Genomic DNA, 27,501 nt, shown 5'->3' with positions numbered 1-27,501 from the left:
TAATTGAGAAGAATGCAGTGAGGCGTGTCACTGGAACACTGAGGAGCTATCAAGGCACTTTTCAAAGTCAAAGTGCTTTTCATCATGCAGTCTTGTAATAAACAGATAACTATAAAGATACAAAGTACCCGGTATGAATCTGTTCACTAATCCCTTCCTTCGTCTCCCTTGTTCTTGATAGAGTATGTTCTCAGGAGATTTTAGGAGGATTTTCTACAAAACCATACACTGTAATTAGAATACAAGTGACATTTATTTTTTTTCAAATTGTAGCCTAATCCCTAATGACCGACACCAAATGCATTGATGGAAAAACAGTATTATAGTTTTGACAGGAGCTGACGCTGTTTTGATGTCCATCATTGTAGAGCAGGTCTTTTCAACAAAGGCTATGTCCACACTAGCGTTGTAACGATACCAATATTTTGGTACCGGTACTAAAATTATTTAGATACTTTTCGGTACTTTTCTAAATAAAGAGGACGACAAAAAAATTGCATTATTGGCTTTAACAAAAAAATCTTAGCGTACATTAAACATGTTTCTTATTGCAGTTAAGTCCTTAAATAAAATAGTGAACATACAAGACAACTTGTCTTTAAGTAGTAAGTAAACAAACAAAGGCTCCTAATTAGTCTGCTGACGTATGCAGTAACATATTGTGTCATTTATCATTCTATTATTTTGTCAACATTATTAAGGACAAGTGGTAGAAAATGTATTATTAATCTACTTGTTCATTTACTGTTAATATCTGCTTACTTTCTCTTTTAACATGTTCTGTCTAGGGATGATACTCAAAACCGGTTTTCCCGGTTGTTCGATAAGAAAAGAACCAAGTCCTCGGACTCGAATCCCTTTTTGAGAACCGGTACCTGTTATCGAGACCACTATAGTAAAGAAAAAGAGTTGGTTCTTTATTCGAATCCCTAGGAACGAATCTCGTCCCGACAAGAAATGCCCCATGTGACATCACAAGAAATGATGTCATGAAGCTCAGTCATTAGGCGCAGATAGGAAAAGCAGGAAAAAAATGGACCGGAAAAAGTGCTCCAAGGCATGGCTTAATTTCACCCAAAAAAACGAGGAAGCGGCAATATGCAACCTCTTAAACTGGATCATATCAGTTCAATGTTTAACTTTTTTACTTAATCCATTCCATCATTTAATTCCACATCATTTTAGCTGTTTGTAATTTTACCAAATCATCGAACTTTAATATTTTTGACTCAATAAATAAAGTGTTTGTATGTTTTCTATATCCAACATTATGTATCAGTCTAATTAATTTTTTTTTGTAATACAGTTAACGAATGTAGCGCACATTTGTAGTTATTTCCCCACATTTCTGCACAATAACTCAAATATGGTAATACAGAGGATTCGATAATAGGCTCGAACTCGATAATTTATTATCAAACATCATCCCTAGTTCTGTCTACACTTTTGTTAAAATGTAATAATCACTTATTCTTCTGTTGTTTGATACTTTATATTAGTTTTGGATGATACCACAAATGTGGGTATCAATCCAAGACCAAGTAGTTACAGGATCATACATTGGTCATATTCAGAGTCTTCATGTGTCCAGGGACATATTTTCTGAGTTTAAAAACATAATATGAATTTTAAAAAATGAAAGCAGATGTTGTGATGCCAAAAAATATTGACGTAATCATAGTAGTATCGACTAGATACGTGCCTGTACTTGATATCTGTACAGTGGATGTTAGGTGTAGATCCACCAATGGCTTTTGTTTACATTTTGACGCTGGTGAGCTACGGTGTGTAGTGAAGCATGTTTAGCTATTCCTCGTCCTGCAGGGATGATACTTGTAAGAAACGTACTTCATTTGTCGCCATGGAGGCGAGGATTAGGTACTTCTCAGAGGCGATTCATTAGTATCGCGGCACTATTCTAATACCATACAACCCTAGTCCACACCAATACATATATTTTAAAAACACGCTGGCTTTTTGTTCAAACATAAATTTGGCTTTGTGTACTGAAAAATGTTGCTTTTGGAAGTGGACATTTTCAAAAAGTTTGGCGCCGGCGTTTGTGTATGAAGCTTTTAGGGTTGTATCCAAAAGAAATGATCTCCTGTTTGTAAACCTTACATAACAACAGAACATGACGTTTATGACTTATGAGGAGTAGGGATGGGTATCGTTTTCATTTTACAGATACTACTACCAAATTGGTACTTTAAAAAGAGTGCCCAAAACGGTAATCAAAAAATGAAAAACATGCAATTTTGTTATATTCAATTTAAATACTTCAATCATACAAATTAAATGATAACCAAGTAATGCATTAAAAAACAACAACTCTAAAACAAAATGTCGTAATTATTGCAGCATTACAGAACAAACACAATGTTAAAACAAATCAATTTAGTTGAGTGTTAATGTTTGATGGTCATAATTCCCGGCGTTCCTGAATGCAACCTCCCTCGCTATAACCATCATTGGTGTATAATGAGAAAGTGCCGTGTTATTGTTGTGCTGTTATGAGGGCTGCTGTTGGCTGGTTCAGGTCGGTAATAAAGTTTAAAAAGAGCGCCACACCCTGTGTGCTTCTGTCGGAACGCTACATTACTTAGCACAATGTTACATGTAAAATATCATGCAACAACAAGCACTTGTTGCAAGTTGCTGAGTCTGCATTAATTCAGCACTGAAATCAGGAACCGATATCCTCTTCTTTTTTCGGTCTTGTTACTACTGTTTAAGTGGGCACCGGTGCCTTTATGCAACCGGCCTTTCGTGTGCACCCCTACTTATGGGTAAGAGATGCGGCGATTGATAAGTATCGGCCGATTTTTCATGAAAAAGTGTGCGGTCAGCCAATGCCAATTAATGCCGTTCAATGCCGATCACAAGAGCCTATCCCGTCTGGCGTTTGGACCCCCCACTGAAAAGCTAGAAGCTAACTGTGTATCTTCATACTCAGTGTTGAGACACTCCCTTATGTTGATTAATTAACTCAATTTCAGCAAATAAACTGCATTTTAAGTATTATTGTCACTGAATGACTGGAAGACGAAGCTAAACATGTTACACACCGAGTAAGAGCAAGCAAGAGCAGGTATGCGAATCGCTGAGCTAACCGCTAAGCTTACTTTAATAAAACAACACCAAAAAATAAGTGCTTAGTAACGTTTAAGAAGTGTAGATAGAACCACGTTACAGCAGAAAGTAAGCAGCTCTTAACAGGAAATTAACAAGTAGTAAAAAAAGCGGTAGTAAAAAAAAATATATACATATATATATATATATATATATTTATTTTTTTTGTCATAAAGAAATACAATCATGTGTGCTTCCGGACTGTATCCCTGCAGACTGTATTGATTTATATTGATATATAATGATAAATATAAATGATAAATGGGTTATACTTGTATAGCGCTTTTCTACCTTCAAGGTACTCAAAGCGCTTTGACAGTATTTCCACATTCATCCATTCACACACACATTCACACACTGATGGCGGGAGCTGCCTTGCAAGGCGCTAACCAGCAGCCATCAGGAGCAAGGGTGAAGTGTCTTGCCCAAGGACACAACGGACGTGACTAGGAAGGTAGAAGGTGGGGATTGAACCCCAGTAACCAGCAACACTCCGAATGCTGACCCGGCCACTGTTTTTTATGTTGATTTAATTAAAAAAAACAAAACGATTGGCAGCACAAGAAATACAAAAAAAATAATAATAAAAAATTCAAGCATTGACCGGTCCGCAAGTACAAAAAGGTTGGGGACCACTGCTCTATGTGACAAGAGTGCTCTGCTGTTTCAAAACACTGCTGTGCCAAAACACTAGTGAAAGATCCACTCCATATAAAGTTTTCTAACATTTTTAGGAATCTGCTGCAAACATGTTAGTTCAAGTTTTGACCGTGGTTCTACACCGCACAAACAACAACACTCCACGACTACAACATGGCTATTATATAGCACCTCTCAAAACGTGAGCATTATTATCCTTGTATGGGGTGGCATTTTCAATGCAATGTCGTATTGGATTCCATTAAAGGGCTAATACATTTTGCAAAGGTCAACTTCAAGTGCTTTCAATATACAGTACATTTCAAGCTTTCCCACCTTACAGCTGTGATAAATAATACATAATCTGTACCGTATACATACAGTATAGTACTCATTAATATGTCAGTTAGTCACATTCAAATGAGGCACGGTTATGCTATAACAGGAACATTCTAGGAAATAATACAAAATATTATGTTAATATAAACTGAATTTAAGAAACACAACTTTTTGGCTTTCATGTTTTTTAAATTAATAAATAAAACTAATGCCAGTATGCTATGTCACAAAAGAAATGCATTTTGAACACAATATCTGCTACGTTTGTGCAATGAGTTGTCATTTTAATACAGCACATGGGATGTCAGGTGTAAGAAATTGCAGCTGTAAGCCAAAAGGATGCTCTCACAGGTAAGGGGAATATATTCAATTGTGTTTTTAAAGAGCACCATTTGCCAGTCCCCGGCTGCTGTAAAAATCCAACAAACTTCAATAAGAAATGTGCCGTAAAGAAAGTAGCGTATATAAATAGGACTTGCATGCAAATGTAAGCAGGCGAAAGGCAGCATGGGGTTGTCACTCAGGCCGTGCTGGTGCCTGGGGAGCTGCAGCTCAGCTCCAAGGACAGCACCCGCCCTCCACCCTGCAGCACACAGGATGAAGCCACAGAAGGCTGCTCAGCTGTGTGCCATCGTTCCGACAAGCTGCTAGCTCGCTCGCGCCCAGCTGAAGCCTTCTTACAATGCAAACTAAGTGCTTATAAAAAGTGGCCTTGGCGAGCTATTATTGCGGAGTTTTGATATGGAACAAATTCTGCTGGAGACACCTAAGAGATTTGCAGTTGGCCTTTTCATTTTTCCTTTATTGTGTTGATTACCCTAATTACAGCAGTTCGGGGGCTTGCTGTAGAAAACGACAAGTGTTCTTTTCAGGCTATCTACAAGCAAAAATAAACATATATTTGTGTTCTTGCCAAAGTGTATCCAAAATCAACAACGCATGAACATGTGTTCATTTATTAGGGTACATATTAAATATCAGCATAATAATTGCTGGTTAACAATTATGTCTGTTGTGTTAAATTGATTGTTGATTAGTTGCCTTTTGAAACAAAACATAGACATTACTTGGCTGCAGGCAGCAGAAGTGATGTTGATTCATTCTCAACTAGTTCACTTTTTAAAGAAGTTCAACATAATGTTAGTTTTTAAAAGGTAAACTACATCCATTTCGCTCAATACAGCACTGGTATAGAAACCCTAGCTTAAAACCATGACACGAGTATGAAACCCTAGTTTTAAACCACAACCCTAGTTTGAAACCATAACACTAGTTTGAAACCCTAGTTTAAAACCACAACCCACCAGTTTAAACCCTTGTTTGAAACCACAACCCTATTTTGAAACCATAACAACAGTTTAAAACCCTAGTTTGAAACGACAACCCTGGTTTGAAATCATAACACTAGTTTGAAACCGTAGCACTACTTTAAAACCCTATTCCGGAGCCTAAACACTAGTTTGAAACATTAGTTTGAAACCACAACCCTGGTTTGTTACCATGACACTAGTTTGAAACCCTAGTCTGTAACTACAATCCTGGTTTGACAACATAACACGGGTTTGAAACCTTAGTTTGAAACCATAACATGAGTTTAAAATTATAACATTAGTTTGAAACTGTAACACAGTTTGAAACCAGAACATTAGTTGTAAACCCTAGTTTGAAACAATAACACTGATTTGAAACCTAGTTTGAAACCCCACTGCTGGATACAAACCCTAGTTTGAAACCATAATACTAGTTTGAAACCCTACTTTGAAACCTCGACCCTGGCTTGAAACCCGAGTTTAAAACCCCAAATTGGTTTGAAACTAAAGAGTATAGTTCATTTTATGTTTCAATTTGTCACCTGACAGTAAGCAGTCATTATTTGTTGCAAATCCAAACAATTTAAAGTACTTCAGCCTACATTCAAGCACTATGTCAAACCTTGAAAATGAGAATTGAATAATTGTTTAGCATGTGTTGAATATTTTGCAGAGGATATAGAGTATAATGTTTTTAGAATTCAAGGATTTGACACTTTCATTGTCATAAAAGCAAACACTTTTGCTCAGCAAATGTACTTTGTATAGTGGCAAAGCATGTAGCTTGCATTTCACGACTCCCTGCTAGCAGCTAGCGCATTAGTGCATCTGATTCCAAATGTATGTCATGTTGCAAAAAACATTCTCTCTCCTTTTACCAGCTTTATGAATCTTACATGTTATCCCCTCTATGTTTCCCTATTTTTAAGGGGTTGAGAGGACACTTCATCCATAGAATTGAATCTTTTATGACGGGGAATGCAGTCATCTACATCTTTTGTGGCATGACTTCATTTACTGTAGGACGTTCTTTTTTTGTGTGTGAAAACACCGGTGGTTGTCAGATGATAGATGGGTTTTAGTTTTGACGACAAATGCGGTGTCAATAACAGCTTTTGCAAATGCATCATTTTTTTTATAGTGGTGTCAATCATACTGTAGAAGAGTCATCAATAATGACAATTATCCTGGTAAGCCTTGCCAATAGGATGTGCTTTTAATGAAGATACTGAACTGCTGAATCGACATTGAAAATTAATTAAGTTAGAACAACAAAACAAAGTTAAGTGATTTTTATCTAAAGATTTCTTTCCCCACAAATGTGTTCAACATTTGTGATGAAAAAAACAAAAATACCTTTCAGCTGGAAACTTAAGCGATATAATCACCATGCTCATCAATAGCTGCATAGTCAGCCTTCATCATGAACACAACTGTGATTATTTCCATCTCAACCATCCACTTGACTCCTAAACTCAATATATATATATATATATATATATATATATATATATATATATATATATATATATATATATATATATATATATATATATATATATATATATATATACACAGTATACACATATATACACACACACACACATATATATATATATATATATATATATATATATATATATATATATATATATATATATATATATATATATATATATATATATATATATATATATATATATATATATATATATATACAGTATATACATATATACACACACATATACACACACACACACACACACATATACACTACCGTTCAAAAGTTTGGGGTCACCCAAACAATTTTGTGGAATAGCTTTCATTTCTAAGAACAGAATAGACTGTCGAGTTTCAGATGAAAGTTCTCTTTTTCTGGCCATTTTGAGCGTTTAATTGACCCCACAAATGTGATGCTCCAGAAACTCAATCTGCTCAAAGGAAGGTCAGTTTTGTAGCTTCTGTAATGAGCTAAACTGTTTTCAGATGTGTGAACATGATTGCACAAGGGTTTTCTAATCATCAATTAGCATTCTGAGCCAATGAGCAAACACATTGTACCATTAGAACACTGGAGTGATAGTTTCTGGAAATGGGCCTCTATACACCGATGTAGATTTTGCACCAAAAACCAGACATTTGCAGCTAGAATAGTCATTTACCACATTAGCAATGTATAGAGTGTATTTCTTTAAAGTTAAGACTAGTTTAAAGTTATCTTCATTGAAAAGTACAGTGCTTTTCCTTCAAAAATAAGGACATTTCAATGTGACCCCAAACTTTTGAACGGTAGTGTATATGTATATATATATATATATATATATATATATATATATATATATATAAATATATATATATATATATATATATATATATATATATATATATATATATATATATATATATATATATATATATATATATATATATATATATATATATATATATATATATCTCAAGTGACAAATTGGGGGATTTCACTAACCACTTCAATCGCCAGATTTTAGTAGAGTGTTGAATATCTTAAAATGTGTTTTGTGGCAACTCCCTTTTTGACCACATCATTATTTGCTATGTAGAGTGGCACTTGCCATTATTTTCAGCAGACTGCATTGCATAATGATTGACCCCGCCTCCCTCTTCCACTCACGTGAGAGCCACTCAGGAATGGGGCCATAAGAATCCCGTCTCTACTGTAAACAACAGGAAATGTGTACATTTAGTGTGAAAAGTGTGTTTTATTTATTTATTTGACAGGGACAGTACAAATAAACATTGCTACCCAAAAGGTAACTGATGTCAAAGTACATAAGACTTCAAGCCACATGCTAATTTGCAACCCTCGTCCCAGAGATGCATTTTATTCAACATTAAAGATTTGACTGAGAACACAAACAAGCCTCGTCAAGTATCTCTACATCCGTGCTGGATGCTCAGTGTACCTGCTGTTATCAGCATCGCAGTCCTTATCAGCTAAGACTGTTGCTATGGGGCCATACAAAAGAAGCATGGCTCAGACATATTCATCACGGATAGAAACTTCACAATACTTATATTCAAGTTCAAAGGATGAATATTTATATAATGGTTGAAAATTGCCTTGTGTGAAATTCAGAGTACATTTTTGACCCTGCCTCTTAAACGATTTGAAATAAAAAATCGTAGGGAACCGGAATCGAAACGAGGAACCGGAATCGGTATTGTCTAAATTCAAACGTTCGTTTGAACCCGAACCACAACCCCAGGGATGGCAAGTGGAGATACCAAAACTGGAGGCACTTGTCAAGCAAACTACTTTTGAAGTGGTACATGGTGTAGAATGTTTTAAGCTATTGAATTAAACAATATTTGATTAGTGTGCCTATTCGTAGAGCCTAATGTTGTCGCCTGTGTGAGAGTATGTAAACACTGACAAACTTTATAAAAATAACGACCAATTACTGTCACAGTCAACTTGTTTCTCTGGGACACCAGACGTAAAAACACAACGACGGCTAACATAGCAATCAATTTAAAAAGTCTTGATGTGTGCTGGAAGTATATGTAGGCCACATAGTAAGTGTGTGTGTGTGTTTCCGTGTGTGTGTAAGTTTCAAGAGAGGCGGAGCTCCAAGATTCCAAGTGGCACGGGGCATTGGAACAGCTGACATTTTCACAAACCAGTAAGCCAGGTAATTGAGTAGCTAAGTGCACAACACTCGCTACAAGCATAAACAGACTTGTGCACACACTACCTCATTAAGTAAATGCAAATGTTCTGTAAGTGTAGTACATACACAAAAGCAATGCACATCTGCTCACTACTTTGTGTCAGAAACCAGGGACGCACTGTATTCGACATGAAAGATTTGACTGAGAACACAAACAAGCCTCGTCAAGTATCTCTACATCCGTGCTGGATGCTCAGTGAACCTGCTGTTATCAGCATCGCAGTCCTTATCAGCTAAGACTGTTGCTATGGGGCCATATAAAAGAAGCCTGGCTCAGACGTATTCATCATCAAAATCCACTCAACTTTCTGTGTCAGAGGAATGTGTCTTGACTATTTAGTTAAAAGAGCGCCCTATTTGCGCTTGCAATGATACTAATAATGGAGAACAGGCGGCGGTGAGGAGCATGAGGCACTTTGGACTCCCACTGCTAATCTAAAGGGTAACCGATTTAGCTTATAACAATAGGTTTTATTTGTAAAGTCAAATTCCAGTCCATGCAATATATCTGCTGTAGTATGACTCACTAGATGAAATAGATGGATGGACTACATTCCTCACGACCAGTGGGGCAAAAAAACATAAAAGCTTGGCCTGAGGTGGCACCAGAGGACAGGCTGTGTCAAACTAGTTCAGCCTCTACTCGGCTGCCACATCTCAGAGTCATCCCCTGCTTTCCTTGCTTGCACCATGGCTGCACTAATTTTATTCCATCGCCAGGATTTTTTTCAGCTATTAAAATGTGTCTGTCAGGGTCCACGCCTTTGATCACACCAATGTTAAAATAATACAATTTAATACAAAAAAAGAATTCAGGTTCATCGCAAATAAGGGGATGCCATAGCTAGCATTCAAAACCATCATTGATAGCAAGACTGAAAAACGATACAATGGTCATTGCTCAGTCTTCGTGGAGAATGGGTAGTGGCTCCTTTACAGTTAGGAAACGATAGATAAAAAATGTTGGGTAAAAAAATAACCCAATTTTAACCCAACTGCTGGATCAGAAAAGGACAAACCCCTTATTTGACAAATTTTAACTCAACATTTTGGGTTAATTTTTTCAACCCAACTTTTGCGTTGAATTGTTTAACCAAAAAGTTGAGTTATGATAACTTAATGTTGGGTTATTCCCAACCAAACTATTGGGTTAAAATATTTAACCCAAAAGTTGAGTTATACTAACTCAATGTTGGTTGATTCATAACCCAACTATGGGGTTGAATTTATTTAACACAAAAGCTTAGTTATGCTCACTACAATGTTGGGTTGTTCCAAACCCAACTATTGGGTTGCGCAATTTAGCGCTCCTTGACCCAGTAGTTGGTCAAAAATTATAAATTTAACTGCTGGTTTGTCCTACTCCTTCCCAACTACTGATCAAAATTATTTGTATTCCATTAAAACAGTCATTTTCAACCAGTGTGCCGCGGCACACTAGTGTGCCGTGAGAGATCGTCAGGTGTGCCGTGAGAAATTATTTAATATCTCCTAATTAACCATTGTCGGGTGTCCGTGCTATAATAAAGTGCGGCAGATAATGTAGTACTCATCTATTTCAGTAGGTGGCAGCAGAGGGCGATAAATACCTGTAAAGACAATCGAGTTAGCGCTGCGCATCACGTGACAGTGACAGTTTGGGATCGCAGCAAGAGGAGGCGAGCAAGTGAAAGTGATGGAGAAGTTTTTGAGAAGGGAAAATGCGAATGGCGAACATGATCCTGGACAAAATTCTGACCCAGATGAAGGATCTAGTATGGGTGGTCTACAAAATAAAAAAAGACGGTGAGCTCGAGGCAATAAAGCGAAAGCTATCTTTCATTTGGATTGACTTTCACCGGGGATGCGACAGCACCGACTCCGCAGTGCTTGGTGTGTGGTGAGAAGCTATCCAATAGCGCCATGGTGCCAAGCAAGCTTAAACGCCATCTCCAAACGAAACACCCCGATGGACTATTTTGTACGCTTACGTACAAACAATGAGAAACAGGCAACTTTTCTGAGAAAAACCACAAAGGTAAACAAGAGAGCCCTCAAAGCTTGCTACCTTGTTGTTGAACTCGTAGCTAAATCAAAAAAGTCCCACACTGTGGCAGAAACATTAATACTGCGAGCTTGTAAAGCCATTGCAATAGTAGTGAGTATAAATACATTTAGATTATTAACTATATGTATTATATACTGTGTTAGAGTGTCATTTTGGTTGGTGGTGTGCCGCAGGATTTTGTAAATGTAAAAAGTGTGCCGCGGCTTAAAAAAGGTTGAAAATCACTGCATTAAAACATACTCAAAAGCAAGATATGAATGACATTTTTTTTTTTTTACAAGAATTGCCGTATATGGTCCTAGTTGTCACGGCGGGGTCACATTTCACTGCGTGGATCATTCTCCCAGGATGCCGACGGGACTCCAGAGGCAAGGTGCAGGTAAGGCAATTATTTATTGTCCATAAATCATGAGGGATACAAACAAAAGAGCCCCAGCATGCCAATAGCACGGGAAGCTAACGAAATTGCGAACAAGAAAAGCTTACCATGTAAACAGGCAAACAAAAAGGCGAAACTTAGTTTAGGTATTCAATAAATCAATCAATGTTTATTTATATAGCCCTAAATCACAAGTGTCTCAAAGGGCTGTACAAGCCACAACGACATCCTCGGTACAGAGCCCACATACGGGCAAGGAAAACTCACCCCAGTGGGACGTCAATGTGAATGACTATGAGAAACCTTGGAGAGGACCGCATATGTGGGTAACCCCCCCTTTAGGGGAGAACGAAAGCAATGGATGTCGAGTGGGTCTGACATAATATTGTGAAAGTCCAACACATCAGCGAAAGTCCAGTCCATGGTGGGGCCAGCAGGAACCATCCCGAGCGGAGACGGGTCAGCAGCGTAGAGATGTCCCCATCCGATGAACAGGCTAGCGGTCCACCCCGGAGCAGAGTAGAAAAGGAAAGAAAAGAAACGGCAGATCAACTGGTCTAAAAAGGGAGTCTATTTAAAGGCTAGAGTATACAAATGAGTTTTAAGATGAGACTTAAATGCTTCTACTGAGGTAGCATCTCTAACTTTTACCGGGAGGGCATTCCATAGTATTGGAGCCCGAATAGAAAACGCTCTTTTTTTGGGCTCTGGGAATCACTAATAAGCCGGAGTTCTTTGAACGCAGATTTCTTGCCGGGACATATGGTACAATACAATCGGCAAGATAGGCAGGAGCTTGACCGGGTAGTATTTTATACGTAAGTAGTAAAGTCGCATCTTAGGTGCACAGGAAGCCAGTGCAAGTGAGCCAGTATAGGCGTAATATGATCAAACTTTCTTGTTTTTGTCAAAAGTCTAGCAGCCGCATTTTGTACCATCTGTAATCTTTTAATGCTAGACATAGGGAGGCCCGAAAATAAAACGTTACAGTAATCGAGACGAGATGTAACGAACGCATGGATAATGATCTCAACATCGCTTGTGGACAAAATGGAACGAATTTTAGCGATATTACGGAGATGAAAGAAGGCCGTTTTAGTAACACTCTTAATGTGTGACTCAAACGAGAGAGTTGGGTCGAAGATAATACCCAGATTCTTTACCGAGTCGCCTTGTTTGATTGTTTGGTTGTCAAATGTTAAGGTGGTATTATTAAATAGATGTCGGTGTTGAGCAGGACCGATAATCAGCATTTCCGTTTTCTTAGCCTTGAGTTGCAAAAAGTTAGCGGACATCCATTGTTTGATTTCATTAAGACACGCCTCCAGCTGACTACAATCCGGCGTGTTGGTCAACTTTAGGGGCATGTAGAGTTGGGTGTCATCCGCATAACAGTGAAAGCTAACACCGTATTTGCGTATGATGTCACCTAGCGGCAGCATGTAAATACTAAAGAGTGCAGGGCCAAGAACCGAACCCTGGGGAACTCCGCACGTTACCTTAACATAGTCCGAGGTCACATTGTTATGGGAGACACACTGCATCCTGTCAGTAAGATAAGAGTTAAACCAAGACAAGGCTAAGTCTGACATCCCAATACGCGTTTTGATACGCTCTAATAAAATATTATGATCAACAGTATCGAAAGCGGCGCTAAGATCAAGAAGCAGCAACATAGATGACGCATCAGAATCCATCGTTAGCAATAGATCATTAGTCATTTTTGCGAGGGCTGTCTCCGTAGAGTGATTTGCCCTGAAACCGGACTAAAAAGGTTCACAGAGATTGTTAGACGCTAAGTGTTCATTTAGCTGCTGTGCGACAATTTTTTCGAGAATTTTCGAGATAAACGGAAGGTGGGACACCGGCCGGTAGTTTACCATGAGGTCAGGATCGAGGTTAGGTCTTTTGAGTAGAGGATGAATAACCGCTTTTTTGAATGCTAGGGGAACAGTACCAGAGGAAAGTGATAAGATTATAATATTTAACACTGATGGACCTAATAAAACAAAAAGCTCCTTGATAAGTTTCCCAGGAATTGGGTCAAGTAAACATGTTGTTTGTTTTGTCCCATTTACACATTTTAACAATTCCTCCAATGTTATTTCATCAAAGAGAGAGAAACTATATTGGAGGGCAGTGTCCGTCGTATATACAGTCGTATTTGTGTTAATAGAACCCAGTTGTAGCTGAGATGCATTGTCTTTAATCTCTTTTCTAATGACTTCAATTTTCTTATTAAAGAAATTCATAAAGTCATCTGCTGAGTGGGTGGAGCTACTGGGAGGAGTCCCTTGTTGGGTTAGCGATGCTACTGTCCTAAACAAAAATTTAGGATCATTTTTGTTGAGGTGGATGAGATTTGAGTAATATTTAGCTTTAGCTGAGGTAAGCATGCGTTTATAAGTTATTAAACTATCACTCCATGCTTGATGGAAAACCTCAAGTTTAGTCGCACGCCATTTGCGTTCCAGCTTTGTACATGATAATTTCTGGGCTTTAGTTTCTTCTGTAAACCATGGGGTACGCCTTTTAGGGGCCATTTTTAGCTTTAGCGGTGCTACACTATCAATGGTGTCGCGCAGGGCGTCGTTAAAGCTGTTAGTGAGGTTATCAATAGAGCCCACATAATTTGGGAATGGTGCCATTAGCGAAGGCAGTAGGTCAGTAAGAGTCGTCGTTGTGGCAGCATTAATGTTGCGGCTGCTATAGTAGTTATTATTATTATTATTAGTTTGTTGACAATGAGTCAGAACTTCGAATTTTATAAGGTAATGATCGGACATTACTTTAGTGTACGGGAGTATCGTAACTTTAGAGGTGGTGACACCCCTGACAAGCACTAGATCTATCGTATTACCGTTGCGATGCGTGGGTTCATTTATTATTTGTGTAAGACCACAGCTATCAATTATAGTCTGGAGCGCCACGCATGGAGGGTCCGATGGGGTATTCATATGGATGTTAAAGTCTCCCATTATGATTATATTGTCGGCGTGCGTCACTAGATCAGCAACGAACTCTGAAAATTCATTGATAAAGTCCGAATAGGGCCCTGGGGGGCGGTAGATGACAGCCAGGTGCAGAGGCAGCGGTGTGACAAACTTCACAGTAAGCACATCAAACGAGTTATATTTATTATTTAGGTCCGAGGTAAGGCTAAAGTTTTTGTTGTATATTAGTGCAACACCCCCACCCCTTTTAATGGGCGGGCAATATGCGTTCCCGTACAGCCAGGAGGAGACGCCTCACCCAGCGCAAAAAATTCGTCTGGTTTGAGCCAGGTCTCGGCTAGACCAACGACATCAAGATTGTTGTCTCTGATGACTTCATTAACTAATAACGTTTTGGAAGACAATGACCTTATGTTTAAAAAGCCCATATTATAGGTAGTGGGCTGTTTTGAGGAGTTTTTGTTGAAAGTATCCGTAGTAGCAATATTAATAATGTTACGTTTATTATGCGTAGTGCACTTTAAATAATTTCGACCATATCTAGGAATTGATATGACAGGAATTTTTAGATTGTTTGCCACCTCAGTAAAATGCATGTCCACCTCTGACGCAGAAAAAACATTATGTGAGTTGTATATTATTCTAAGAGAATTGCTATGTGTGCAGGGATTATCCAGCCGGGCGCTGGCTAGTTCTAGCTTAACAGACTCCTTATTAGCGCTTCTTTGTGGATTAGCATTTAGCTTTTTCGTTAGCCCCGCTAACAACAACGCATTTAGCTTTGTTGTTAGCTCCGCCCGACACCCCCGCTTCTGCTTCCGAGCGCATCGCTTACGTCTCTTTCGTTGACGGTCTCCGCTGGTAGTGGACGCCGCTGCTTCAAAGGCCACTGCTGGATGTAGCTCGCGAAGAATTCCCAAGCTAGCGAGTAGGTCCACCGTACACGCATCTTTCAGCCCAAAATGGCCCGATCTCTCCACATCCAGAATCGTAAGTCGGTCGTAAGTGATCACGGTGTGAACACGCTGTGAGCCAGCCATGAAATTGACTGAATTGAGGGGTATTTTTGCCAAATCGGTCTACACTTCCAGGAGCGCTCGCAAGAAGCCGCTGCCTTAAAGCGCCGCCATCTTGGATTTAAATTAGTAGCCGTCGTAACTGTTGCGTGGAAGCAAATAAGAAAGCCAGACTGAGTGTGGCAAAAAGCAGGAAATAAGTAGCTCTCTGACTACTGCCCTGGAGCAGGTGAGCGACCCGAACACTAATCAGAGGCAGGTGAAAACAATCTGCAGTCATGGCAACTAATATATGGGCGGTATAGCTCGGTTGGTCCGATCCCTGTTTCCGCCATCCTAGTCACTGCCGTTGTGTCCTTGACACTGGTTTAAATGTAACTTAGATATTGGGTTTCACTATGTAAAGCACTTTGAGTCTCTAGAGAAAAAGCGCTATATAAATATAATTCACTTAATTCACTTTAGTGCCCAGGAGCAGGTGAGCGCCCTGAACACTAATCAGAGGCAGGTGAAAACAATCTGCAGTCATGGCAACTAAAACACAAACCCAGGGGTGCTCAAAACAGGAACTGAGGGAGTCAAAAACCAAACAAACATGATGGATCATGACATTAGTAGTTCTATACTGCATGCTCAAACATTTTCATGTACATAAGGTGTGTGATTGTAAATCATTTTAATGAGATTAATCCTTAATAAAATTTCCTTCAAGAAAAAAATACATTTTTAATAAAAAAAAGCCTTTTACCCAAAAATGCGTAACTAATTGAAAAACAACCCAAAAATGGTTCATAGTTTTGAAAACCCAGAAATTGAGGTAAAATAATACCCTTATAACCCAAAACATTGATTGCTCTTCATAAAAATAACTTAAAAATGTAACCCAACACTCGCAACTCATAAATTGGGTTATCAAAATAACCCAGCATTTTTTAGTGTGCAGTTTGAAACAGTTAATAGGTGCCGTTGGTTTGTCTGTGTGTCAAAAAGTTACGGGCGGATTTTCATGAAATGTTAAGAAAATGTTCAAAATGGGATAAGGAACACGTACGTGATTACAATTTGGGCTTTATCCGGAATCATTTCTACGATGTTGCCTTACTTTTACGTTACGGGGGATGTTTACCTAATTACGTACTTTTATAGGTACCGACCAAAGCCCGTCGATACTACTGGATGGATACCGATTCACATAAAATCAAAAGTGACCATATTTTGATATCTTTGTTGCATGTGATGTCAGACTTGGCCAAGAAACAAGCAGTCACTTCACAGCATGGACTCCCTCGAGGTAACGTTACAATATTCAATGCCCACAAAGCAAGAAGAAGGCGCTCAAAAGCACAGTAAGGCTCCACTTTTTTAAATGCGCTAACTTAATGCTAATTTACATAAAATTTGCCTCTAACATGTTACCGATTAGCATTTACGATTTAGTCTATACACTACTGCCATCAAATGTCTTGGAAATGCAACGTTATGTATAAACATGAACACACACAAAAGTAGCGAGAATTTAGTACGGGTAACAATTTCCAGGTACTGGGAGTGGTACCGTACCGATTCAAACGTGAAATTGTCATTCCTACATGCTTCAACTTCTGTGTGTGTGTATGCTAGCCGCCCCGCCTCCACCCACAGAGACAAAGACAGTGGATGGCTTACAAGAGGCTTCACTGTGTTTCTTTTTTCCCCACTATAAATAGCTCAAAAAGTTATGGGTGTTTTTTCCTTTAATAGAAATGGGATAAGGAACGAATGATTAAAGTTAAAGTTCCAACGATAGTCACACACACTAGGTGTGGTGAAATTATCCTCTGCATTTGACCCATCCCCATGTTCATGATTTAACCCCCAATTCCAACCCTTGATGCTGAGTGCCAAGCAGGGAGGCAATGGGTCCCATTTTTTATAGTCTTTGGTATGACTCGGCCGGGGTTTGAACTCACGACCTTCCAGTCTCAGGGCAGACACTCTAACCACAAGGCCACTGAGCAGTTTTATATTATATGTTATACATTATATTTTGATTGTTCTGGATTCAGGACTTGGATACTATTGGGATGTTGGACCTGGCGAAGATCTGCTCTCTTTCTGTGCTTTTCTAGTTTGTTCATATAACGTAAACAGAATTCCAAATGCATAAAGTGGTTCAAACACATTAGGTTTAATATCATTCATCAACAATAAACTAACCCTCAAATGATGTCTCATTTGTTGTTAGTAAAAAATCCTAAATTCTCATGGGAGCAGTCTAATTAATTAACAGCGGTTCACTTTCTCCGAGAAGAGATTGTGTCAATTTAAACCTAATTGGAGAGTTTGGGGATAGAATGATTCAATTGTACTGAATTATAATTCTGAAAAAACATACGCAGTGGAGATGTGTACATATTGTATTTGAAAGTACCTTTTCAGAATTGCCTGCGTGCAAATGAGGTAAAACGTATACCATCATGGAAGCGCGTCCATCTGACTTTAAATACGTGTGACACTTCCTTCCCACTCAACTCAGAAAGAAGACTAAAATTGCTGCTCCTAAAAGAATAACTTGCATCAATCCGTGTTCCGCAAATTGAGATCCTCCTCGAGAAACTTCCTAAAATGTGGGGGTAAATCAGGAGCGACAAGCACTGGCTCCTGTGCATGCATGGGCGACACTGCTGGGATCCATCATTTTAGGCCCACATGCTTGCTCAAGCTTTCTCCCCCTTTTATAAAGTCCACTGCTAATGATGGGGATGTTTGCCCTTGAAATCCCAGTTAATAAGCAGCTATGCTGTGACATCCACGATTAGATCATCCAGCACTGTCACATCTCATCCTGAGGAGAACGCCACCAGACAAAATTGAGAGTGGGCGCGAGCAAGCGAGCATCCTCCCTGCCTCTGCCTTCCTTCATGCGTGCACACACACAGACACACACGGTTGTATTTACATGCACCACAAAGCGCTCCATCTTCACAACCTGTGCGACGTGTCCCGCACGGACCCATCGAGAGCTGACACTGACGCTGACGTGCAGCCTCTTGACGCAGGTAAGATGCTCGGGACTTTATAGACAAAGCAGCCTCGGGCAAGAATAAGATTGAGTTTGCTTAGATGACACTTGCGATGCATATACAATAATGAATTAGCATGAGTCTGTTCCCCATGACTGACGCCTGCAGACTGGCGTGAGGGTGGAAATAAATGGCTGCCGCGCTATTTACCACACATCTCCTGCGCCGCCGTCACTCGGCCATCTAAGTGTGACAGGCCCCGCATCGGGCACACTGGAGATCAGCGTGACGGATGGATGGCCAGGCAGCTGTTAAAATCTCTTGATTCAAGCCCAGACTGGTGTGCCACTCAGTGATCAATTGCATCCGCCTGAAACTGCCATCTACCTTAAAGTGACAGGGGAAGGGAGGAGGGGGAGGGGCCGGGGGGACCTGGCACATTTAACCTCTTGTCTCAAGAAGAATTTCCACATCGCTTCCGACTGAAAACAGACTGTTTGTTTGCACGGCAACAGGAATCCGGGACCTGGGAGCCAATGAAAGCTGATGCATGTAGTATGTACTACTCTTATAAAAAGATACAGCACTACAGCACGCTGCAGGGAGTGCGCAAACACCACTTTTGGTGGGGCGGCATAGCTCGGTTGGTAGAGTGGCCGTGGCACCAACTTGAGGGTTCCAGATTCGATTCCCGCTTTCGCCATCCTAGTCACTGCCGTTGTGTCCTTGGGCAAGATACTTTACCCGCCTGCTCCCAGTGCCACCCACACTGGTTTAAATGTAACTTAGATTTTGGGTTTCACTATGTAAAGCGCATTGAGTCACTAGAGAAAAGCGCTATATAAATATAATTCACTTCACTTCACTTGCATTGTATTACTCTGCAGCAGGGGTGCCCAAAGTTTTTGCCACTAAGGGCAAAAGTGAAAATGTGCCAATGGTCCAAAGGCCAAACAGTAATTTTTACCATTCAACAGAACCATACCGCCATATATAAATATAAGGTAGTAGATACCATCAGGTTCAATAGTTAGTTTACACCAAATTACTGTACATTTAAAAACTGTTACTTTAATGGTGGAATGTTGGTGACTGACTATCTAGCTTTTTACTGTAAAATCTTTTCTTTTTTTTTTTTTTTACAGTGCATTAATGTAAATTGAAAAACGGTACCACTGTTAATCTTATGCTAAAATGTTGGCAACTGAGCGGTCAATTTTTTACAGCAAAATCTTAGGTAATTTTTTTGCAGAGCACTAGTGTAAATTGAAAAACAAAATTCTGGTGACTGCTACTTTACTGCCGTGAAATCTATGTTTGTTGTTTTTACGGTGCATTACTGTCAATGGAAAAATGGTACTCGCGAATAGTTTACGGTAAATTGTGGCCCTGATTGTACCACATAAAAGGCAGAAAACTGCTTTCCTTTTGTGTAAACAGCTTTATTGATTTCTAAAATGAAACTGCTGGAAGGTAAAAATTTGTCTTTGAGCTATCCAAACTTTTTACACCAAGGACGACATACCAAATATGGGGGCTCACTTCGATCCATACATTTTTAAAAACACTAAAAAAAATACATTTTGTAAAGGCAAATCTCTGTGGCACTTTTGATATTCCTGGTTCACGTATTTCACAGACAAGGCAAAGTTTAACAAAACGACAAAAGAGGGTCAGGATGTTCTGTCCATGTAGGACAATCCTCCTTTCCCTGCACGCCTGGATCAGTGATGAGCGCTTATGTTCATGCCAAGTGAGGCATTGATGTCTTTGGAGGTTATTTTTTTTTCAATTTAAGGTTAATTGTGTCTTCTTATTGAGTATATTCTTTAGTTTCTTCTTGTCTTATCTTGTTCTGAATTTTTTTTTTAAACTAAAAAGTAGTGTTAGAGTATTTTGCTCTAATCCATGTTAATACAGGTTGCCAATTATGATAAAAACATCAGGGAAATAATAATTAACTTGATTTTTTATCAATCAATGTTATCAAATACTGTACTTCCTAGTCCTAATTGTACTTGTATTAAACATAAAAAAACGTCTCATGGCCATACCTTTTATTTGCATCAGAAGTAAACACACTTATTCAGGAAAAGCTCTTACTTTGTTATACAAGTCTGATCAACTTCTGTTATTTCTGAAAATTGTAGTTTTTTAAACTTGCATTATAAAGCCTCCATCTTGGCAACTACATTCATTCATTCCGCAGAAGGTCATGTTATGATATATTTTTTTTACATTTAAAGAACTTCTTTGTGGGCTACATCACATGTAAAGGTGTTTCTTTAATAATATATTTTCATAGATTTGGTTTCACAGACCATCTTCAAGCCGCTTTCTGACCGTCTCTCCAGGATGTGCCGTTTTGTGGGCAGTCTTATTTTTTGTGCTGAAGCCCTCCCTCAGGTTTAGCCCCCTTCGACTGCATATCCACCTTGTCACCCATGTGGTAGATTTTTATGAGAAGTGACAACAGCGGCGGGTTTGAGCATTCATGTGCATGTATGAGCCAATCTGCCCCACAACAAGAGGATATACAATAAAAAGTAACTTATTGACTACAACTGGATTAAAATGGCGGAGTTGTGCAAAGCTCTTTGGGTAAACCTCAACCATATATGGAGATATCCGTTGACGTAACTAAGGCAAAATTCGTCACTAGAGTCTCAAATTCCTAAAGGCTCGTTTCGTGCAAGTTTGGAAAAAGGCAAGATTGATTCTGATTCGTAAATAAAAGTCTGCTTACAGCGGAGCTAATGGAAGGTCCTTTATTCCGCACATAAAATCTGATAAGTAACCATTCAAAAAGCGCCAACAATGCTCCATTTACATTTCGTGACTTGAATATTAACCAAGTATAAGTGATATTGTTATTATAAGCGCTAACGCATACCAACTATTTTTTAGCGGCGCCGTGATCACTAGCTTGTGTCCCTATGTTTACATCATCGAGATGTCTGCTGCGTCCTCGCTTCCTTTGCTCATGAAAGTTTATTCTAGATCATAAAAAATGCCTCTCACTTGGATAGTAGAAGAACAATGTTGGTACACTTTGACAGTCAATTTAAGCCCGGAAATGGCGAGAACGACACGAGAAGACGCTTGGTTCCACCCTCTTTTCTTTGTGAGGTTTATGAGTCATTCTTCATCCAAATAGTAATAAATGAACATCCTATCAGTCGACATCCTAATGACAGCAGACATTGTACAGTAAGTGATGTTTTATCATGTTTGTTGGCTCTCAAAAAGTGAGTAATAAGTAGGAAAAAAGCTAATGTGATGTGTTTTTGAAAATAATGTGCCGAAATTAATGATCAAAATACATAAATATTAAATGTTATTATAAATGTACGCATTACTACATTACTTATATATTTACATCATGTATGTAAAACCCTAATGGAGGAGTTTGGGTGTTTTTTTACAGGCTTTTATAGGCAGAATAGAGTGACTCCCATAGGCTACATTGTAAGCAGTCTTTTGATCGGATTTATTTAATAATTGGAATGCATTAAATAAATAAATCCATCCGTCATCATGTCTTTCATAATGATTGTGAATGATAGGCAAAATTCCAAAAAAAGTGCAGTTCCCATTCAAGTATATGTCTTGCATTTGACTTTTTGCTAACTAACGACACTTCTGTTTGTGTATTTAAACAAAGTTTTAAAAAAATGGATACTTCCCTGTAAAGATACTTTAGCAACAAGCACCTTATATATATATATATATCTAAGAAATATTTGCATCTAAAAAAGAAAGATCTAAAACTGAACACATATAATTGGAAAGTGTAAAAGATAAGATTTGAATCTGAAAAAAAACCCCAGAAGCTCAAATATCAAAATGAATCGAAGTGATACATGAAAATAAAGGATTCATTTTAAATAATTACCAGAGTGAATTATTATTATATTGAACTTGGAAAAAAAAGTGTGAAAATGCAACAATAAAACCTAATTTTAACCATATTCAACTACAAAACTTTTGGTCTTAATTTGGCTCCTTACATCTAAATAGACCAACACAGAGCACTAGAACAACAAGTGGGTACAGCATATGTGCAATGACATCGCCAACTACTGGCCTGGCATGTAAATTACACTCCCTTCTGACAACGTTGTCGTGTGTGTGATACAAAGGAACACCTGTCCGTTTCTTAATAGAAGTTAAGTTAAATTTGTCCTCTGCATTTCACCCATCCCCTTGTTCACCCCCAGGAGGGTGAGGGGAGCAGTGAGCAGCAACGGTGGCCACGCCTGGGAATAATTTTTGATGATTTAACCCCCAATTCCAACCCTTGATGCTGAGTGCCAAGCAGGGAGGTAATGGGTCCCATTTTTATAGTCTTTGTTATGACCCGGCCGGGGTTTGAACTCACAACCTACCGATCTCAGGTTGCCCACTGTAACCACTAGGCCACTGAGTAGAACAACTCCTCCAGGCAACTTCAACCCTTGACTAACACCCTCCCCCTTCCACATCCCACCTCCCCGGATTGTAAATAACCAAATGTAAAAAATCAAATGTATTTCTAATGTATATACTTGTTCTTATGCTATCTGAACTCACTATGTTCTCTGCTCGCTGTACACATCCTACCAAGTCAGACCTACACTGTTTCAATGCCCATTTCTCTGATGATGCAATTGTTGATGACTGAAGTGCTGTTATCAACCAAACCCTCCGAATCCCACCCCCCGGATTGTAAATAATGTAAATAATTCAATGTTTATACTCTGATGATTAATCTGTGTGATGACTGTATTATAATGATAATATATATTTGTACCATGAATTGATTACGTGGACCCTGACTTAAACAAGTTGAAAAACTTATTCGGGTGTTATCATTTAGTGGTTAATTGTACAGAATATGTACTGAACTGTGCAATCTACTAATAAAGGTTTCAATCAATCAATGTCAACATACCGTCACATAGCTGTATACGACATCAGGCTGCAATCACTCCCCTGGGAGAGCTGTGTGGGTACGAGCAAGAGATGAATGTCTGTACCCGTGACGGAGGTGTCTGGAATAAAAGAGAAAGATTCATCGAGAGATCTGAAACAGAGATAGCGAGAGACCCCGGGAGCGCCGCAAATCTGATGCAAGTTCAGTCCCAATGCTTCAACTGGCCGAGCTGCATCGAAGTATTTATCTATTTATTTATCTTTTTTAAAAGTTAGCTGTCACTTGGTGCCATTTGTTGTGTCACGTGACACAGATGAAGTGTTTTATCGGACTGACACTCTGCCAAGGTGCATTTCGCTCTCTCGTGTTTTAGCTCATGCATTTTCTTTGAACACACTGCTGGTGCTGACGCCGTTAGTCGAGGCGATCAACGATGAAAATTAAAGCCGAGGCATCGTTTAACTGTTGATCTGCTAGAGCAATGATTCCCATATGAAGGTTTCAGTGACGTGCAGTCAGGGGAGGCAGGTGAGGCGGGGCCTCACGTGCCATCATGGAAAGAAAAAAAATGTAAAAAGGAAAAAAAAAAAATTAAATTGTTATATGTATCCAGTGATTATACTATAAAGTTATTTTCCATTTAACTTCACCAGTTTTAGATTATTTTTATTCAAAATCGCTGAATTTTCACATTTGCTGTTCAAATACTGAGAAGAGACTTGCGGTGAGTCACCAGCCAGTTGAGCCTCACCATGGATTGCGCAATGACTCGGCTAACTGCTGGCCTGCTGTGCAGTGAGACCGTATTGCTATATGAATTATATTATACATGTCCATAGTTTGGTTAGCTGAGGTATATAATGTACAATGTATTTTGTCAACAACTGTATTTGTGTAACATATTTCTTGTGCTGAGCAATCATAAAACGGCTGCGAAGACGCACTGGCTGAGGCTCGCAGTAATCCCGCCTCATGGTGGTAGAGGGCGCTAGTGATCCCAGGGATCATTTTTGTGACTACTCGGCTGCAGAATAAGTGACAACAAGCAGCAACAGTTAGCGATCATTTATTTTTTCCTCTCGCCTGGACTTTTAACATGGAGGATTACATATCTAAAATAAAACAGTTTTCTAAACTGGACTTTCAATCGAAGCAGGAGGTAATAATTAAAGGAAGATATCCATCGAGACAGAGAGACTTTTAAAACTGACGAAAGATAAGGAAGACTTCTATAAACAAGTGATCGATGCTTTTGTTCAGAAGGAGCGGCGCATGGACTTCATTTATAAGTAAAGGTAAGACCATAATAACGTTTTTTTTATTAAATGTGCTTTTTTGTGTGCTACAGTTTGCATGTGTAAATTTAAAGTTAAGTTAAAGTACCAATGATTGTCACACACACTATGTGTAATGAAATTTGTCCTCTGCATTTGACCCATCCCCTTGTTCACCCCCTGGGAGGTGAGGGGAGCAGTGGGCAGCAGCGGCGCCGTGCCCGGGAATCATTTTTGGTGATTTAACCCCCAATTCCAACCCTTGATGCTGAGTACCAAGCAGGGAAGAATGCTGGTATGAGCTTTTAAACATAACCCGTTAACTGCTGCCAATCAAATGGTGAATAAGATACTCTTTAGGGTTCATATGTTTGTAAATCTGACTGTGATGAAGTCAGTGCCTCACCAGCCATGAATCTCACCGCACGTCACTGGAAGGCTTTATCTAGTGGTACACCAAAGAATCACTTAATTAAATATTCAAACACAGCGTTACTGTTCAAACTTTGTGTGACGTTACAGGACAAAACAAATACATATACATGGTAAATAAAACCTTTGTATTGTTTTTACTGGCGATTTAGGCCTACTACGCTACTGTATTTTAATGTCGGTCATTATGGTGGTACTTGGAGAGCCAATATTTTTCTGGGGTGGTACATACCTGGTCGAAAAAAGTTTGAGAACCACTGTCCTAGAGGTAGATAAAGTAGGTCTGTACACTCTTTTATGTTACTAGTCCTCGCCTCCATGACAGCAAATAAACCACATTTCTTACAAGTGCAGGTATCACTGGAAGACGAGAAATAGCTGAACATACAGCACACCAAGCAAAGAGCAGCAGAAGGCAAAAAGACATGTTGACCGCTAAACTATCTTGAATGTAAAGTAGTGAAACAAGAGAAGAATGGGTGCTTCGTACACTTTCGCCGAGTTACAGTGGAGAGTAACTACTATGAAGACATTTGACATATCACTATGTGAAATTAAATCAGGGAATGGACTAAGCAAATAAGTCAAACTATGTACTAATATGATCCAGTTTAAGAGGCTGTTCAAACAAAGTATTTAAAAAGTACAAGGAAGAATAATTTTGATGAACATCTTTAACCCTATTGAAAAGTAGATATTATTATTCTAATATGTGAACCATAACTGACTTAACTATTATTAAGAGATTTGTTGTGTTCATTGATGTAAATTGTGTTACAAAATGAGGACAGGAAGTAAATATGTGCTACTAAATTGCTATGAATTGGAAAAGGGGTAGGATTGAATAAGCTTGGCTTCTTCCCATTCCTTTTCGAACATGTTGTAAAGAGAAATTTAAATGTGTAAACTAGATGATACATCACTCGTAATTGCATACATGTTCCAAATAAATTCAAACCAACCAACCAACCAACCAATACCTTACCGTGCTGTCCATGGCCTTCAAAGTTTGGGCCAAATGAAACATTCTAAGCATAGAAATCATACTTGCCAACCTTGAGACCTCCAATATCGGGAGGGGGGGGGGGGCTTGGTCGGGGGTGGGGGGCGTGGTTGGGGCGGGGGCGCGGTTAGGGGCGTGGTTAAGAGGAGAGTATATTTACAGCTAGAATTCACCAACTCAAGTATTTCATATATATATATATATATATATATATATATATATATATATATATATATATATATATATATATATATATATATATATATATATATATATATATAAATACTTGACTTTTAGTGAATTCTAGCTATATATATATATATATATATATATATATATATATATATATATATATATATATATAGCTAGAATTCACTAAAAGTCAATATATATATATATATATATATATATATATATATATATATATATATATATATATATATATATATATATATATATATATATATATATATATATATATATATATATATATATATATATATATATATATATATATATATATATATGTGACGGTCCACAACTGTATGTGGCAAAATGCAGCTCCACACTGCTGTCGCTTCAACATATCACTGGCACCAGGTGGATTATGAATTTACACATTTACACATATACACACACACACACACACACACACACACACACACAACACTCATCTACTCATTGTTGTACTTGAAAGTACAATGCTTTGTTAAGGGTTGAATTGTCCATCCTCTTTCTATTCTCTGTCACTATTTTTCTAACCATGCTGAACACCCTCTCTGATGATGCATTGCTGTGTGGCACGCACAAAAGTGCTTTCATCAAATGCACGAGAGTGTGGAATCTTCCATCTCTCCCTAGCATGGCCCAAAACCGGTCAATCCTCGCTTCCTGGGGAAGATCTTCCCTGGCAAGAAATTGGTACTCCAGTACTTGTACCCGGAGGCTGGTCAGGTCCAATCGCAGCTGCGGCAGACTTTTTTTTTTGGGCCGTGGCCTCCAGCTCCGGCTGAATACCGGGAGTTTGTCGGGAGAAAATCTCTGTCGGGAGGTTGTCGGGAGAGGCGCTGAATATCAGGATTCTCCCGCTAAAAACGGGAGGGTTGGCAAGTATGATAGAAATTACTCAATGAACAAAACATAGAAATAGTACAGTAGTATTTCCGCTAGATGTCATCAAACCAATCAGAGCAGTCTGTTCAGTATCGAGGCCACTGATTGGCTCAGCCTCAGACAGCATTCCTATTGAAGTCAACAAGTGTAATGGTGACTATGTGAGTGTTCTTTCATGTCGGGGGGGCTCTCTTAATATTAAAAACGTATTTGGAAGGTCATAAAGAGGTTTTTTT

At 38.8% G+C, this 27,501-nt stretch overlaps 1 pseudogene; it reads right to left on the bottom strand.

Moving 5' to 3' along the window:
• The window catches only part of LOC133650892 (neurexin-2-like), a 489,617-nt pseudogene that overhangs the window by 424,971 nt on the left and 37,145 nt on the right, over window positions 1-27,501 (bottom strand).

The sequence above is a fragment of the Entelurus aequoreus genome, linkage group LG05 (genome assembly GCF_033978785.1).
Source record: "Entelurus aequoreus isolate RoL-2023_Sb linkage group LG05, RoL_Eaeq_v1.1, whole genome shotgun sequence".
NCBI lineage: Eukaryota > Metazoa > Chordata > Actinopteri > Syngnathiformes > Syngnathidae > Entelurus > Entelurus aequoreus.
The sequence above is the reverse complement of the archived record's forward strand: the minus strand, read 5'-3'. Positions and strand labels throughout refer to the sequence as shown.